The 19019-nt window shown below is 40.2% G+C and overlaps 1 long non-coding RNA gene across 1 annotated transcript; it reads left to right on the top strand.

Moving 5' to 3' along the window:
* Positions 1–15856: 15856 nt before the first annotated feature.
* Positions 15857–18911, top strand: LOC310898558. The gene is made up of 3 exons (XR_014583425.1): positions 15857–16489; positions 16613–16706; positions 17666–18911. It is a non-coding gene; the product is annotated as an uncharacterized lncRNA (long non-coding RNA).
* The last annotated feature ends 108 nt before the right edge of the window (positions 18912–19019 follow it).

The raw sequence follows: 19019 nt of genomic DNA on the forward strand, positions 1-19019 counted from the left end.
TTTCCCTCCTCCTGTGACAAAGGTATAGCACATATCTAAGCACACGGGGTGAAACCTTGGGGGACAGTGGCACCATCTTGCTATTTTGGATGCCTTTTAATAGCAGCAGTATTATTTTATAAGGAAGAATTAAAAAAAAAAAAAAAAACAACCAAGGATTCAGAATAAACCTGTTATCTTGTTTGCAATTGTTTCCAAATGATCCTCTGTCCTTAAAAAAATGAGGAATGAAATCTGTTGTGTGAGTGAGCAGAACCAAGGCCATGCATGTCCTAAGGCTAGGTGTAAAACTGATTCTTTTTCTGCCTTTAAGCTCACAAATTAGCAGCGAACAACTGAAATTCACTGAGTTCTCTCCAGCCTGCATGTCACTAGGATTCATCAAAGATCCCTGCTTTTTTGAGGATACATGCCAGCCTAGGGCCCCATAGCTTGCAGATGGGTCTGATCCCACTGAAGGTTCCTTGTGTACCAGTTCGTGCTGCCTGCTGCAATGCTCATGTCCTGCTAGGGGCAAAAGGGTCAAACCACTGCCAAAGAAGCATCTTGCAGAGATAGCGGAGAAAGCAGGGGCAAGTGAGTTGTGCTGGAGCTCTTAAACTATTGTGTTTTCAGACCCTATTAGCCTACTTGTAAATGCAATACCCAGGATATACAAAAGTGTTTCTGGGAGCAGAATTAAAGAGACAGACAAAGACGGTAACATAGGCACTGTCCCCATCACCATTTCCTAGTCAGGCATCAGGAGATTTTAAAAGACAGAATGACCAGGAGAGACTGCAAAAGAACGAGGAGCTAGATCCCAGTTTAGATTTTGGGATTTAATTGTACGACTGTTCATGTCTATCACTTACATTTCTCTTTGTCTGCAATTTTATAAAGTGCAACACTGGAATATCATTTGCTTTACAAGTGGTATAGCTACATTACATCAACACCATTAAAATCATTCAAATTGGAAAGGAAAATTGAGCTTAAGCCCTTCTTAGTTCCTCTATGATATATAACCTGTAACTACAGGATTCCTGTTTTGTTCTTTTAAGCACCTTGAGGAGTATCACGCTTTCTAAGCTTTGTCATCCTCAGCTGCAGTTGAGGAGAGATGAATCTTTAGTTATGTTTCCCCTTCTGTATTCTCTCCTTAAGCTTGTCTTGGAGAACTTACAAATCTTGAAAAAAATATTAAAAGGAAACAAGAAAATTACATGATCTGTTTTGAGTTTGTTTGCTTGAAATCTCCTGTACCAACATCCTGAATTTTTAGTTGTATGTAAGATTCACCTTGAAAAAAAAAAGCATACAAAACAGATAAAATTATCCTACCAAATCCACAAAATATATGTATAAAAAAATATCTTATTTACTAGAAAAATAAAATTATTTTTAACTTTATAACAGTACTCATTCTCTCGTGTTCTTCAGTTTCGGTTTTGAACTTGATCATTATAAAGACGTTTGCAAGCTAGTTTTATTTGCTGTACAATTTCTGTCACTCTGCAGCAACACTCCATGGTCTTCATTTGATTCTTGAAAGGAAAGTTTGCCGGATAAAAACACCACACTCAGCTCACACAAGTAGCGTCAGCTGTGAGCACTGGTGCAAGATCAGAGCCAGAAAATTAATGCACAATCAATTCCAAAATCACTCGCAGAGCAGCAACCAGATAATAATCGCTCCTTTGAGAAGGAAACCTTCATAAGCTCCCACTATTTGTTCAAGACTATTTTGTTTTTTTCAAGACAACAACCTGCTGGAAATCATCTTTCATCTTGGCTTCTCTATTTGCATGAGGAGCTATAGCTGTCACAATGAAACTCTCATGCACTTCTTCAGTTTTGAGTTTTACTGGATAATATTCCACCAACGCTGAATGTATATGTTTGTTTGATTGCTTTTTTTATACAAACAAACAAACAAAAAGTACCAGCCAGGCTCTGACTCCTAATGACAGTCTTTTCCCTTGTTTATGCCACTGGTTTCAAGTCACTTACTTGAGGAGTGGTCCCATTACATTGAATCTACAGGGCCTGTATATTAAAAAAAAATAAATCCCTCCTGTTCCCCTTCAGCTAACCTCCAGCCTGCTTTTCTTCCTCCAAAACATCGTCTTTCTTCATCCCTTACAAATGTCTGGAAAATGCCTAGAACAGCATGGTTGCCACTGTCAGTAACGTGAATATGACCACAATAGAGGTCATGCTTAAAAAGTCTCTGCCAGCTGAAGAGATTTTAACATTTCAGTCAGCATCTATATCGTGAGCCAGATTTTGCTGCTGTTAACCTGGCAAGTTACAATTATGTCTAAGTAAATCCTTAGCAGCATCTAGAAATTTTATAGTGTATGAACCAGAAGACATCTAACCTTAACAGCAATAACAGAGAAATGTTACTATTGTTCATTAATTAAAAAGGAATTAAAAATTGTGATTTTTCAGGTTGTTCTGCTTTTTAACAGTATTTGCAACATTTTTTTTTGTACTCAGTTTATTCATGGAGCTTTTTGTGACTTGACAGATTTTTGTGTCTGGCAAGGTATTTAATCTCTCCTGCACAGTGAAAGCACTTCCCAAATTTCAGGTTTGGCTGCTGGAAATGTGAGGGCATTGTTTCTAAAGAAATATTTATATGTTTAGGTCTATTGACCATTTATACCATTATTTAAAGGGGTCACAGAAGAGGGCAGTGGTTATTAAAACAGAGAGGGTGAGCGAAAGCAGAAGAGAGGCAGAGGGAGCAAGAGGTAAGAAACTCATAATGGGATTTTTCATGTGGAACGATCATTTTATCTAATACGTCTGAAAATGTAATCCATTACTACTAATTACCATGCTGGCACTGAAATACGGGATCACACTTCCTCCAGATCCAGATAGGGGCCCAAATCTCCGCGCTCATTGTTCTTCCCATCCCACCTCGCCTCCCTCCCCTTCTGTTTCTCCAAGAAGAAATTCAGGCCCTCGGACATTAGTGAGGAAGGGCCCGAGGTCTCCCTATCGTCCTAAAGCAGAAGCTAAACAATATTAGCCAATCATTTTTGATAGATGAAGCATGGAAATTAGTTCCAGAGTTTAACTGATAACTGAAACCACACAGTTACATTCCATTATGGCAGCCTTAATTGATGAGCTCATTAAGCCCATTATTAGAGAAATTGATTTCAAATAGGCACTTAAAACTGGCTGGCAAAAGAAAAAGGTGAAGAGATACCGTACAATGTGAAGAAAGTAACTAAAATACATAATGAAGCAAGTAATTTTATAGGTTTGTTTAATGAAAGCCTCAAGAGCATATTAGTTGCTGTGTGGATTTTAAACACTCATTTTATGTACTAATAAAGCTCGCGTCCATTATGGGAGTTCTGAATGCTTCCAATCTTTAATGCAGCTCTGCTACTAATTAATTAATTAACCCCAGCTGAAGCAATCAATTAGTCATGCAGAATCGACACTTTAAAGGTCTATCAGGTAGCACTGGGTAGCAGCACAGAACAGTGAAAGCAAAGTTTCTTTTTTAATTATTATTATTTTGCTTTTGGCATCACAGAAAAAAAAGAAAGACAGGACTAAAATTTAAAAGCTATCTTAGCAGCATAGTAAAGAAGGTGATTAACACTTTGACCTTAGATTATTTCAGAGGATAAAACAGTGGAACAGCACAGGGAATTTTAGAGATGATTTGGGGTTGGAGATGCACAACATGGCCAGTTAATTTTGGATATGTTTGTCTCGAGCAGATGCTGCTGCTCAGAGTAAATGCATACTGCTGCAGGTTTCTGGGCAGCTGCATGGAAGCCCATTTTTACACCTTGAGGCTGAGAAAGTAAGCGAATGCAGCAAATATAGTAATAATAAACCTCCTGAGAGCAAATCTTCAATTTATAGTGCTTATTTGGGAAAACAAAAGCAAAAAAAAAAAAACCACAGTCCCTGTGGTATTAACCCCTTTTGTGCCTTTCAATACCCTCCTTCTACCTTCTCTTGAATGTTAAAATGTAGAGCCTATGTTCAAAAGGCACTGTATAAATGGTCCTTCATTAAACAAAGCTCATCATCCATGACCGATTAACCCCAGTTGTAAAGTGAGATTGCTGTCTACCCAAGCTTACGTGTGGATGAGCTGCTTTGCTGGGAGACTGAACTGAGGGGCTTTTCTCTGGGGTATTTTTGGAGGAGCAGCACAGAAGATTTCAATGAGGAAAAGGTTATAAAGAAAAGGAGTGAGCGAGACTATATTTCTTCTTTAAAGGATGCATGATTGTTATTATTATGGTTGTTATTAGTAGTACTTTTTATTAGTAGTAGTTCTTAAACTGTTGAGCTTGGCCAGCTTGCTGATATGGTCCTGAGGACTCTTGGCAGGATGTCTCTTCTTGGTGGTATTGGAGTCAGCAGAACAAACTGATCAAAATTCACTCCTGATAAATGCAGGAACATAGGATTTTGATTTCAACCTTGAAATAAATAACATTTATTTGTTATTTTCAAGCGAGCTCGAAAGTATGCTTAGCCCCTCTTGGCTTATTCTTGGCAGTTCTCGTTCAGCATGGGTCCTTCTGAGGCTGCATTTTAAGGTGCCCATGCTCTCCCTGTGACCTGTTCAATGAATTTAAAGTCCCTGTCCAAGAGTGGGATCCATGCACCAAGGGCTGGGCACCTAAACTGCTAGGCACTGCAACGTCTAAGCATAGGTACTCAAGTCCTTTATTGGCTCTTGGATTTCATTCACAGAATTGGCAGATATGGTCAAAATTTGCTGGTGACAAAAAGCTGGGAAAACTATTCATATGAAGAATGCCTGGAGCATCGTAGAGACCTGCCTGAAACAGTGCAAAATACAATGTTGTGGTCAAGGGATTAATAACAAGAGTTTCTTCTAAAAGAGGAAGATAGTCTGACAGAATCTTTCCTTGGATGGAAAGACCTGGATGAAAATTAGTCCCAGCATGATTGATGGTGCGAGTGCCCATCTCTAACAATTTGCTGGCCAAAGAAAATGTGATTCTAGACTGCATCAGACAAGACATTTTTTAAGCAAAACTAACAAAGTATTGGGTACACAGACTTAGCACCATACTTTAAGTTAAAAAAGGAATATAATTCGTAACACCACATTCAGAAAATATAAATTCAAAGTGAACCGAGACACTGAAAAGCTATGAAGATATCTTGAGAAATGGAGGCCTTTCTTTTTAAAAGAGCTTTGCTTGCTTAGCCCGGTAAAATAAAGGTTGGTATGTAATATAGATCTATCTATAAATATATCAACGGAGCATCCTCTCCAGCATGCAGAAAAGCTATATAAGCTAAAAGGTAAAGCTGGCACAACAGCAAATGCATATGAATAAATAATATCCAAATAATAAAATTCAAATTGGCCATAAATAAATTTAGACTGAGAATTAGAAGAAATTTACCATCAGAGGTGTGAGATTTCAGAATAGCCCTCAAGTAGGGAAAGACAGAAAAGGGAATCTAAAAGATTTCAGGAGGAACATTAAATTATGATGATTTATGATAAAGTAAATACTACCTGGTTGTCTCTTATATGTCTCCAACAGGATTCCCTTTCATTTCCTTTGAGGGCTAGGCTTGCTGCATACAAGTCAGGTGGGTTTTCTGAAACTCCCGTTGCTATGTGTATGTGCAGATGTTGAGATCCGTGAGCCTAAGGGATCTATTATGCAATTAAAGTATCAGCAGAGGTCTGGTTATTGCAATGATATTATCGAATTGGTAAAGTCACAGACTCAGATGGATTCAATTCTGTGAAAGACTGGATGATTCATATACCAAAACCACACAGGTAAAAGGTCTCTTAGTACATAGTAAAAAAGGTAGTATTAACTGAAATCCCCACATGCCAAAAGGAGAGCTTCTTCAAAAAGCAGGACCAGGAGGTAGTCCCACACTACCCCAAAGCACTCTCCAATATGTTAACAGTCTGAGAAAACACTTTTAAGATGTGCAGATTCCCAAAGCAAAATGCAGATTCAGGGTATCAGTAGTGACCAATTTTACAGCTAATCAGAACTGTGCAGAATAGAGGCAGGTTGCCTGCAGAGTGTCCATACTGACTTTATCTTGCTCTACTGCAAGGCTGGAGTTGTGCAACTTTTTCCAGTTTTGTTTCCCAGAACTCCAAGCAAAAATATCATCACTTTACCTGCATATCTCATTTTGCTTTTGACAAAGTAATTATTGTTCCTTGGGAGCAATCCATTCTCCACCCTGCTGGTGCATAAGCTATGGTTTTACTAAGAATGGGCCTTTTTTAACTTAGAAATGGTGAACATATCCATTCATCAAGAAAAAAAATATTTAAAGTTTAGACATGTTGAGATCAGAATGAAAATAAAGTAGTACATTAAGAAGAGGATAATGAAGGGCAAGTGAACATTACAGCCATAAGGGCACTGTTAGAATAAAAGTGGTCTGAGATGGTTCACTTTGCACTGAAATAATGTAGGAGCAATCGCACCATGAGTGAGAAATTCTTAGGGTAAAGGCAGAACTCATCAGCTAATGGATTGTAAGCCTGAAACTGCTACCACAGAAATGAGCATGTGCCTATGTCCCAGCATCAAATGAAACTAAGGAACTATAAGTGCAAGCCTTGATGGCACTAAGGGAGAAACAGAAAAGAAAATGTAGGCTGTAAATACATTAAAAAAATAAATAATAAAGGAGAGAAACAACTGAACATAAAGGTATAATTTAGAAACAAAAAGAAGGAGTAATGCCAAACATAGGACAAACACCACCAAATCTTATCAGGGACTGATTAGTGCCTGATTCATTCAAATCCTTCATCTGTGAGAAGCCACTAGGGATATGAATCCAAGCAGATCAGAATCAGTTGAAATATTAACTCAAATACAACGACATACAACCTCTAAACATCCTGATTAGGAGCTGCCTGTTCACATGGTGCAGAGAATGAAGCCTAAGACAATCATGTTTCTGATTTCACGCAAGTTTTAGAGCTGTGTAATTCCAATGGCTTATCCAGACTACACAGACAGAATAATTGCTGTTTGGAAAAGAATAGAAAATGACATCTCCTCTGTTAAAATTTTCTTTTTTCAGCCTCCTACTCTTTTTTTTTTTTTTTTTTCCCAATACTCTTACATTTGATATCAGCAGTTTTGGAAGATTCCCTTCATCAGCTGAATTGAAAATATAAATGGATCCAATTTCATTTTGCTGTGTAAGACACGACAAAGAGTGCACCCAGTGTTGACCACTGTCCCACCAGCACAGTGTTCCATCCTGAGCTGTTTGCCTGTGCTCTTCGTCTGTTGTGAATTACTTCAGCCTGTGAAGGAGCACACTTCAACACGTGACACAGCTAATCACCATTTATTTATAGAAATCAGTCCAAAATTAAAAGGAAAATATCAGGTTTTAGTCAGCTGAGCCCCCTTACAGTCCAGGAGAAACTTCTTACATCCATAGCCATGCAACACAGCACGTCCCTCAGGGAGGCTGAGGACCAGCTCCCCACAGCAGCCAAGCTCACCGCTGTTCATCTGGGGGCCTTCTCTCTCTCCAGGTAGAATCAATTTGTTCTCTGGCTTGGTACCAAGCTGTGATTTCTGGTGTGTTAGTTGTTAATCACCACTGAGTTTCTGGCTGAGGTTCATAACGTGCAGGTTTTTCCTCTGGGAAGCAAGGCTCTGCTTGGTGTCCTACAACCAACCAGCTTCTTGGAAGCAGAGTCACTTTAAAACATGAGTATTTCAGAGAAAAATGAAGGTTAAACACTGGAAATGATGTTACATTTGCTGTTTGATTACTTTTCCCCAGCTGTGGTAAACTTTACAGTACACCTGGTCTTTCTTTGTGTCATCTTGTCCACTCACACATTTTCCAGTTGATGTTTCCTTTAGTCTCCACTTTGCCCACAAAAATTAATACACTAGGCTAGTGTGAAAGACTTGATTGAATAGGTTTCAGACCACAGGATGGCCAACACTACTACATGAGCTTCTCCACTGCCATCAAAACAGTCCAACCTGGCAAGTCCATGTACCCCATGTACCACCATCCTCTCACTTACCTATTCACCAAGACAAATTAAATGCAAACACCAGTATAAACTCATGTCCCCTGCTGACCTTTAGCCATTATTGCACACTTGCAGTGGCCTACACATGAAGTTCCAGATGAATATGAGAACACACTTCTTTACCGTGAAGGTGACAGCACACTGGAACAGGTTGCCCAGAGATGTTGTGGAGTCTCCTTCTCTGGAGACATCGCAAACCCACCTGGATGCTCTCCTATGCAACGTGCTCTAGGTGACCCTGCTTGGTGGGGTGGTTGGACCAGATGATCTCCAGAGGTCCCTTCCAACCTCGGCCATTTTGTGATTCTGTGATGTCCACACCTGGGGTTTTGCTGTCACCTATCAGTCACCCAGGATGTGTTCTGGGGCACAGAGAGGAGACTGACAGCAAGAGATGTTTCCTTGGGATGGGAGCCATCTCCAGACTGTAGCTGTCCCTGGACTGTGATCCCAATTTTGGTACAATATTTAAGGCATTCCAACGAGAAAAAAAAAAAAAAAAAATCAGGGCAAAAACAAGAGCAGAGGGATGCTTCCCATCCTACTGATGGCATGAAAAATGGTATTAATGAACAGCAGTGTGATTGGGGCATTATAGCAAGGCATGATCCATACCTTGAAGATCTCAGGTAATACTTCCTGCAGGGGTGCACTATGCCAGGCAGCTAAGGAGCAGAGCTGCAGGGTTTCTGCCATGAAACCCTCTCCCTCTGAAGCTGCTGAGAGCAACAACCCGGTCCCCTCTAGGCTCTGCAAAAATTCTAAATATTTCTGTTTCCCCTTAGCTGCGTATTTCCCCAAGCTTACAATTGCACACAATAGAAAGGCAAACCAGGGAGTTCATAAGCTTAATAACCACTTGACTTTCACAAATATTTTCTGCTACAAGATGCTGAACAATTCAAAAATGTTCCAGTATTTATATTGCATCCCAGATTAAATAACTGTTGTCATTTTCTGCCTTCATTGTTTTAATAGTCAATTCAATTGAAAATAGGCCCATTAAAAGTATTCATTTGTAAAATATTGCACTATAGCTATTTTTTTTTTATTTAGCAGTTCTGAAAACACCTACCAAGTGATTGCCATTTAAAACCCACTTAAAGGCCAATTTACACAACATTTGTGCTTGTGTAAATAAGGTTTGCTGTTATGCTAATGTGCAGTTGCACCACTTGTGCTGTTTTGAAGGATAATTCACAATTTTAAATTGTGCTGTATGACAGAAGAATTCGAGGATGTTTTAATCACAGCTTTCGTTAGCATTAATCAGATGTAAAAGCACATACTGTTTTGTCTGCTGCTCAGAAGCAGGCAGTGCAGAGACAAATGACTGAAAGGAGATTTACAGTTTTTCTACCTCAGAAATCTGACTAAACCCTGGGTATTTAGTTAATACACTCAACTGGAAATCTCACGATAGAGCCAATATACAGGAAGATCCATAACACCCTTTAGAAAAACAACAACAACCAAACAAAACTAAAAAACCGCCTCCACAAATTTGCTAACAATAGTGATTTTATTTCAAATAATTGTAATTTTTCCTCTGGGCATTGCTGCAGATTATGCATTTTCCTTCATGATTTTTTAATGAAGGACTAATTTACCTATTGTCCAAGTGCATTAGAGACTGTAAGTATGATTATTTAACTCAGCACAAAATCCACCATGTCAGGATTAATTCATATTTACTAAGTGTTTATAAATTAGGTTTCTAAATCTTCATGGATGAATGTCAGCTTTTACTAAGACTTATTTCTTTTCTTCATCAATATTTCTGTAAGTGCTTATAGCCATACTGAAGAACTGTAAAGAACCAATAGGAACAATGTATTTGCAGATCATCCTCTGAAACCATATAAACTCTATAAAGCGGGGATGTTTTTTTATTACAGGTTTGCACAGTGGCTAGCAAAAGAGGATCCTGGTGCATGACAGCAGCAGCTACTGCAATACAAATAATAAATACCAATAATATATATACATTTGAGTACAATCATACAAAGGTATAGTATCATATACTAAATACTAGTAAATATAGTAGTAATATTCCTCTGTTCCCACTCACTTGAGACCCAATTCTGCATACTGTTTCCTCTTCAGAAACCCTTTCACAATGTGTTTAACTCCACTTCTGGACTGGTCTCAGTTAAAAAATGTACTTTAAGGCTGGTCAACTGGTCTGATCAGATCCTATTCAAAGACTCCTCCAAGCTCAGAAAGCTTTTATTTCCATTTGTATTTCATTCCCTATCACAACACCCTAAAATCCATGTGTATTTAACCATTTAAATGTAATCCAGTTATAACGGACAAACACTCTAAAAACAGTTGTTGGGCTTTTTATTCTAGCAATCTCTCCTCCAAAAATCTTTAACTAATCCCTTGACTTTATTTTGTCGCTGCTGGTTTGCTTTTTGCTGATCTGATCCTGCCAGATCTCAGCTCAAATCATTCCCATTGCTCTGAACAGGCATCCCAGACATTGACATTCTCACCAGCCTTCAGGAGCATATCCCTCTCTGGGCTTGAAAGGTGCTGAATATGTGGCTTTAAGCACTCACTGCACCGTTTGTGCTGTGATCATTAAATCCCTCAGGAAAGTCTGCTATCAAATACCTATCTCCTTTCCAAGACCTGTTTCTACCCTTTACCCACCAGCAAGGTGCAGAAGCAGCATGACCTGATACGACAGTATTTTTTTCCCATGTATACAACGCAGAGTCCTTACATACTGCACCAAGTGTTTTTGAAGTGCCATTTCATGAGTGGGAAACAGACTGGGAGCCACATAACTAAAACACCTAGAGTGTAGCATTATGATTTTCAGGAGCTGTGTTATCATGTCCCTCATGCATATAGTGCTACAACCCGTGCTAACATGGAGTTTAGGCAAGCTGACTTTTAGTGCTGGTAAGCTGAGGCTCAAGAAGTGGTTGCAGTGCAAAGGATGGAGTGGAGATGACCATCTGCCAGTCAGGATCTCCGCTCAGACTTTATTAATATTCATGGTTGAGAATCATTGAATCACTGAACCACAGAATTATAGAACCACAGACTGGTTTGGGTTGGAAGGGACCTTAAAGACCACCTAGTTGTAACCCCCTGTTGTGGGCAGGGACACCTCCCACCAGCCCAGGCTGCCCAAAGCCCCATCCAGCCTGGCCTTGAACACCTCCAGGGATGGGGCATCCACAGCTTCTCTGGGCAGCCTGTGCCGCTGCCTCATTACTCTCATCATGAAGAATTTCTTCCCTATACCTAATCTAAGCCTACCCTCTTTTAGTTTAAAGCCATTACACCTTTTCCTAGAGGAAGGACAAGCCTAGAAGGCTTCCTTGGATATATGTGTTTCTTCAAAACATACATTACTACTCTGCTCAGTATTAATAGTGATTTTTAGCAGTGAGATTAAAAAATAAATTGCTACACAAGACTTCCTTGTGACAAGGTTCATGTTGCTTAACAAGGTTCCTTGCCTATAATAAATTTAATCACCCACCTCCTATGGAAAACTGGCTATTTGTTGACCCCTTTCCAGTGCAAGAAGTTCCGTCAGGGCTGGAACAATGGAGTCCTCAGCCCATTCAAAGCTGCTTGGTGGCATTCCCAAATCCCAATCTTTGCTGTCCCTGAAAAAGGACTGGACCTCAGGAGAGGGATAAAGGGCTCAGACTGCCTTCTGAAGCCTCTCAGACCCTATAGGGTTGAAACACTTTAGAAAACACCCTTTATGTTATATTAAACTATTTCTGTCAATGTTTCTGCAGCGCATCTGATAGATACTAATGGCTTCAACCAACAGTCCTATTTAGCATGATTATTGTTTTCATTTTTTAAAATGCGCTCCATGCTCAGTTAGTGCCAGACACACCTTCATTACTCCTATCTGTTTGGAAAATCGCAGCCTCCAGACTGACATATGAGACATCTCAGGATGGCTGAAAAGCAGTTCATTATGTGAATACATCACACATCCTGGTAACATCAATTGCAGTAACAATTCTTAATGCAGCTAATAAGGTGTTAAAAGTCTCTACTGTTTTTTGGTTATCTGACTTGTTTAAGATACCAAGCTGGGTTTTCATCACTTCTCAATTGGAAGGTTTAGCAGATTTAGTCTTCATTAAAAATATATATATTCCTTAGGTATGCATTTTTTTTCCAGAGATTCTCCTACCCTTATAAAGCAAAGTGAAAAGTGCCGTGGAATTACTGAGTACAAAATGATCTGCCAGTTGTAGCGAATACAGATTGCAAGGCACTTTCTTGATCAGTGACAGCTGTGGGTGTTTATGTTGCAATCCCTACAAACAAAGAAAAATCTGGACTAGTTTCTTCTTGATGGCAAGATTGGTTTAAAGGACTAGTCATTTGTTACGTGAGGTGTAGGCAACAGAATAAATCTAGCATGAAAGTATAACCATTCTAACATCCTGAAGTACTCTTACCCAATAACAGCCTTTCTGGATGGCAAGACCCATGCCTTGCTGCTGTCTATCTATCATTTTCTATAGACCACAGTATATGGAAATTAGATCAGAGGTACTAAACCCATTCTATAGAGAGGAACCAATTCTAGTTTAAATGATATCAGGTATTAATAATCTATAATAACATCCCCCCACCCCATGATATCAGTGGGAGCTTTACACAGAGATTAAAGAAAAGGCTTTTTCACAACATAATTTAGTCAATAGGAGCCCAGTAACCTGCTGGGTCCTATTCTGGCACAGTCTGTGACTTTGTCTGCACAAATATGCCTTTGGGTGACTAAGCCCAGATCCTGGGATCGGGAACGAAGTTGTGTGTCCATGCATCATCTGACTTCTCTAACTCATGAAGCTCCATCCCAACGCATAGATCCAGTGCTAGCAACCTGCTTCCTTCCCTTTCCACCTCTTCATATGTTGCTCACAAATCCTTCTTGTGAGATGAGAAAAAATACAGGTAACTAAAGAAAACTAAAATACAGATAGCTAAAGGATTTTAAAACAATAGTAACTCCGCTCCTGTAAGAGTCAGAATGATGATGAACATCTGCCTGAGTGACTTCCATATTAATTTACCACAGCTGTGAAACATGCTAGCTTATGGACTGAGTCCATCTGCTTTTTGCACATGCAGTCTAAAGGGGGAGTTTGGTCTTTCTGCTCCTCAGCATTGGTCCCAAATCCCAGTGAGGACACAACTCACTTTTCAGGTGAGCTGGAGTCCTTTACTCATGAATGCAAGATGTGTTTGTACATTTTATGGAGATCCCAGGGCAGGATAAGTCACCCATGCTGACAAAGTTACTATATATTATTTACTCAATACCTTACTTAGTGTTGATTTTCCCTCTGGCTTTCTTCCCTGGCCAGGCTCTTCTCTCAGTGTTTCTCTTCTGCCTTTTTGAGTTTGTCAATATGAGGATGTTACAGGGTTCATTTAATTTGTTGAAATGAAGTTACCATACCTCCACACACTGTCTTTTCAGGGACAAAAAGGACAGATGGCATGTTAGGTTGCAGGACCTCCCTGGGCAAAGCAACTTATCTGCTCCTGAAGATCTGTGGGATGTGCTGCTTGCAGCCACATTTCTAGCTGTGCGCTTATTTGCTGCCTGGTTTCCCACAGCAGCTTGTCCAGGTACCTTCCTGCTTCCTCCTGGCTGGCGTCTGTCTGGACTCCATCGTCTTCCTGAAAAAACACCAGGCTATGGGGGATTTATTACTTTTTCAGATATGGAGCTGGTTTCTCCTTCTGGCACTGTACCACATCAGATGAATCTCTATTGCAGGATACAACAGATCTGTATCTTTCTGTGTACAACCAACCTGGAAATGATACTTTTTGGAGATGTACCAGTAAGTGGGACAAACCACATATTTAAGCCTACATTTCTTTGAGTCGCAGCAGCTCAGCCTCACAAAAGAAGACTACACTTTTTCTCCATCCCATGAGCAAATGATGTATTCTTTTCTAAACTTGAGGCTTATGGTGTCATTCCACATCTTGTCAAAAATGGAGAAACCTAACACTGAAGCCTATGTGCAATAGCTTTCTAGTCTCAATTTGTTTTGTCCCTGCTTTGTTTTTCCCTGAAAGCAGTCACCAGGGAGGTACCACAATGACTAGGAAAGGCCTGAAGCATCAGATGTAGAAGGACCTGCTGCTGGCAGGTCTGAGGATGGCACTGGGCAAACTGGGGGCTGCTTTACTTCTATGCCTAAATGTATCTGTTCTGGCAGCAAACAAGAGACTTCCAGTTTCCAGACTGTCAGTATAGCACATTACACAAACATTAAATTCCCTTAAAAATAAAAATCTCAATGGCTGTGTTATAAACTCCTCAATGATAATCGTAATGGAAACATTTATATATCCCCACAGCTATAATGGGATTGCTGCAGTAATCCTACACTGTTTATGGGGCTGATATTTTAAATAATACACTCTGTATCTTTCATTTTTTTCCTTTTTTCACAGTGCTGTACACACTTTGCATCCTTTCAATGACAAACACTGAGCAAAGTGCACCAATAAATTATTTCCTCTTTGAATCCTTTTACCAAAGAAAAAAATCCATGTGAACACACAGCAGCTAGAGACCAGCTAGTTAATCAGTTGCATTATTATTACCACCCACCTCATCCTGTTAAAAAGCCAGGTTTTTCTACCATTTGTGCTGCTTTTAATCCATAGGAAGTCAATTTTCCACTCATATATTAGTTTATTTTATATTTTCAAATTGATTCTACTATACATTGATTTCCTGTTGTGTGTATTGTATCCTGAGCTAGGATTATACGTTTAGTAGAAGTGGATATTCCTGCCACATAAAGGTTGCTTCAGCTCTATAGGGCCCTTATCTTGAAAAGGGAGAGTCCAATTTTATTGAAACTGCTAAAATCCCACTTAATTGAATTTTTTTTCTAAGATGTACAAGCTTAGAGACTTTTGGTTTCCAATTCAACTTCAGCTTCGCGGTGTTTAAATTTCCAAACCCATAAAGACCTTTATGAAAAAGAACTTACAAATATTGTATTTCTGATATGGTGAATTACTGGAGAAGCTCAAGGTAAGAAGCAGTGAAATATCAATACTTTGTAGAACATCTTTTGATCATGCCGGCTTTTCATGGCCTGTTTAACACATTCCTATGGAAAAAGATCATGTTTGAACCTACATTTTACAATGTTAGAGCCCTGAAACACTGCAGAGTAGAATTAGGGCTGTGCAGCGGAACAGAAAGAAACACACTACCTGGCAGCACTCAATGCAAGAAGATGAGGCAACAAGAAATCCTAGTTTCAGGGTGACATTTTTGGCCCAACTTGCATCCATGGAGGTTTTATCCTCACCTTCCAGGAGCCAAGATTTCAGCTTTAAGTATAATACAAAATTTCTCTGAGTAGATTACTGCTTAGATTGCCTCCAGTGTTAATTTTCAGAAATTATATCCTTACCTTTCCTTAGTTCTTAAGTGAAAAAATAGACCTTGTAATGTTTTTTTTTATCTTGTTTCAAAGAAAAGCCAAAGTTGAAGCCATGAACTGAAGTCATGAAGCCATGAGGCCAACTGCTGTGTGACCAATCCCAGCCACGACCATGTTGTTCACCCATCTCAAAGGACATTTTGTGGCATGTGCTCTCACAAGCATGCAGGTCCAGCAGGGGCTGAGCACATTTGCACCATTCCCCAGATTTCAGGCAGGCTGTGCTGCCAGCCTGAGGTTCCCTGCTCAGGGTGTGAGAGTAAGCAGCAAGGCAAGCTGCTCGTGCAGCAAAAGCCTTTAAGGAAGACCATACAGTTTATATACTGAACAGTGGGACTGGCTGGAGGCAAGGGGAAGTATGCAGACACAGGCCTGAGTAACAAAAAACAATATTTTTTTTTTCCAGATCCAGGGTTTGGGTTGAACTATTCACTATTTTCAGTGTATGTTTCTATGACAGCAGGGAATTAGACTACAATTAGGTCCATGAACCCCAGAGGGTTGGGTCCCAAAGGGACTGAAACTCCACTGAACCTCAGAGCCATTCCTGGTGAGCAGAACTTTCTAAAACCCTGCAAGGCAGGCACACAGCCCTACCATCCTGAATCTAGCAGCATTTGCAACCATCTCACACCATTTCATAATGCACAGCAACTTCAAAACAAAAAAAAAAAAAAAACACATGATCCAAGACACTTAAAGGAGGCAGGTGATGTGATGCCTTGCCTTCAGCTTCTGGGTATTTAAGAGACTGTTCTATGAAACCCAGCTGCTGGTAATTACATTTGAGAGGCCTGAACATGAGGCCCGGAGGATAAATCTCCAGAAAGGGAGCAGCTGCTCTTTCTTCCCAAAGCACTGGTGGTGTGTCTGGGTTCCTCCCAGGTGGGGAAATGCAGGCTCTGGCAGAGAGCAAGGGGTCCCTTCTCCTTGACAGGTGGGCATAAGGGCAGTTCTGACTCAAAGGAGGAGAACTTGGTGAATGCTGCCAGGCCAGCAGGAGTGACCTGCTTTGAGGAGGAGAGGCTGGCTGGATTAATTACCCTCCCTTTGCCAGCAGCAGCAGCGAGGGAAGCCCTGCCATTTCTCCCTCAGGAAGGGCCATGTTTTTGCACCGAAGGAGCTGTGGCTTGTGAGGACTCCATGGGATCAAGGTACTTTTGACTGGGGTGGCTGGAGATGCCTTGCTGAGGGAATGCAGCAGGAGGGTGTCAGAGGCAGGTCTGTGCTTCTTGCATGCTGTACATCCATGTCTGCCTTACTGCTACTGCCTCCTACACCCAGCATTCTCTATTCCAGCACTTACCACAGGCTTTTCATGCTTTCACCATCAAATAATTCAGAACTGGGCTCTTCGCACCTCATCTTCTCTGTGCAAAGCCTCTTCTTCCCTGTCAACCCTTTTCAATTCCCTCCCTTCTCCCCCTCCCTCTTTTATTTTTTCCTTATCAAAAGACTCAGATCATAAATATCAGAGACATATTGGAGAAGCCACATGGCTGTTCTGTCATAGCCTCCTGGCCTGTTGCCCCTTCCCCTCTCCCCAAGCCCCCTTGTGCCTTCTGGGTTTTGTTTCCTTGCAGAGACCTTCATTATTTAAACTGCAAGCCCTTTGGGAGTAAAGACTGCAATTTTGGGGTGTGTACTGATCGCCACCTTCACGTGCCACATCACATAACTAATTAACACCAATAATAGGAAGGCAACTAGTTTTGTTTTCTGTGTGCTTTGTAAGTGTAGAGGAGAGATCCTCTTTCTCAACACAAATTACTTCGTCTTTCCAGATGTATGTCTCTGCAGGGGCAGGTCTTTTTTTAAAGCCAGATTTGCACACCAAAATATATTCACAGCTTCCCCTCCACCATCCTCCTAAGTGCAGTGTAAATAAAATAATAATAAAAAAAAAAAACAACCCTAAATCAGCCCCAGTGTAGAATGTCTCTTTTAAAATGTCACCGTGTTCATTTTCAGAATCCTCTTCTGCATGGTTATCTCACTGCTCTTTACATTTGCTACCTTGTTAAGCCCCCACTGTGGTAAATAAAACATGAAGAGAAATAGAGAAAAATGTAAGGCTTTTATTTACTCTCATTTTTTGGATATATTTCTCTAGATGAATGCTTCTCCCTTTAATGAAACCCTTGACTGCTCCAGTGGTGAATGTGATTTAAGTACAGTGGAGACAGCTATGATTCACAAACCCTGTTCTACTCCAGCACTGACCGTTATCTGATGCCTCTTCATGCACAGTTGCCCAAATGACAGTTTAATGGCTCACTGTAAAGGCTAGTTATTTTGTATCTCTATCCAGTGAAAATGGCTAATGGTGATAAGGAAAGGAAAAAACAAAGCAATTGTTCAGATCTTCAGACTCAACCAAGCTACTTAGCACGTGCTGAAAGCCTTCAATTAATTATTTCTTCAGTCCAGTGAAGCACTCCAAGATGATTTTAAAACTCACCAGCTGCACTAAGAGTCTATGTTAACAGGGTGCAGGGAACTAGAATTGCACATGAGCAGAACTAACAGGTTTATTAGGGATAGGGATATGTTGATCTACACTCACAGGAAAAAAACAGCAAAAATACCACAAGCTGATTTAAGGGAAAAACAAATGCAAAGCGAACAAAACCACACCAAAACAAAACCACCAGAACTGTTCCCTCCCCTTTGCAGGAAGGAGGGACAGAGAAAAGCACACTGAAGGAAAACACCAGAAAATTACTTAACATGTGTCCCAGGAGACAAAGAGATTACTGTCATCGTTACGCTGTTCACTGGTGACTCTGTGTGTACAACAAGCATGTGTATGCCTGTGTACATGTCTCTGCCTATTTAAAACAAACAAAAAGCAGCTAACAACAGAGAATGGAACAGAGTAAAGGGAAAATGAAAGAAAAATCCCTAGGGTCCCAATTCAAAACATTAATTAAACACTTCTAATTTTCAGTACTTGAATGTAGCCAGGTATGGCCTCTCCTTCATATGGGTGCTATCCATAGTGCAACAAGGATCCAAGCCCACAGCTTGGGAGCTTTCACTAAATAAATAATAATAAAATAATCACTGGCAGAACTGGCATAAGCCACACTCTGGAAGTTAAGATACTAAGTCAAATGTAAGAACAATTTGCTGACTTCACTTGTAGTAACGGCATACCAAAGTTATAGGTTCTGGGTAGCATTTGCAACAAGGGTGCAATTTAAGTGTCACGGAGGATAAAATAAGTAAGAGGGGCTGATGGAAAAACTGATTCATTGAATCATAAATTTGTGAAAGTTTACAGTGAATAAATTTCAAAGATAATTTTCTTTGGCTGGTCTAAACTGTACCACCTGTTAAGATTTAAAACACTGACTGTCTGCCCAGTGATGTTAGGTCTTGGGGTTTAAGCATAACAAGAATCTCTCTGAATAATCAGTTCAGGTCAATAATAAGACATCATTCACGGTGGCGTCATGGTGCAG

This window comes from Anser anser (genome assembly GCF_964211835.1).
Source record: "Anser anser genome assembly, chromosome: 4".
NCBI classification, from domain to species: domain Eukaryota; kingdom Metazoa; phylum Chordata; class Aves; order Anseriformes; family Anatidae; genus Anser; species Anser anser.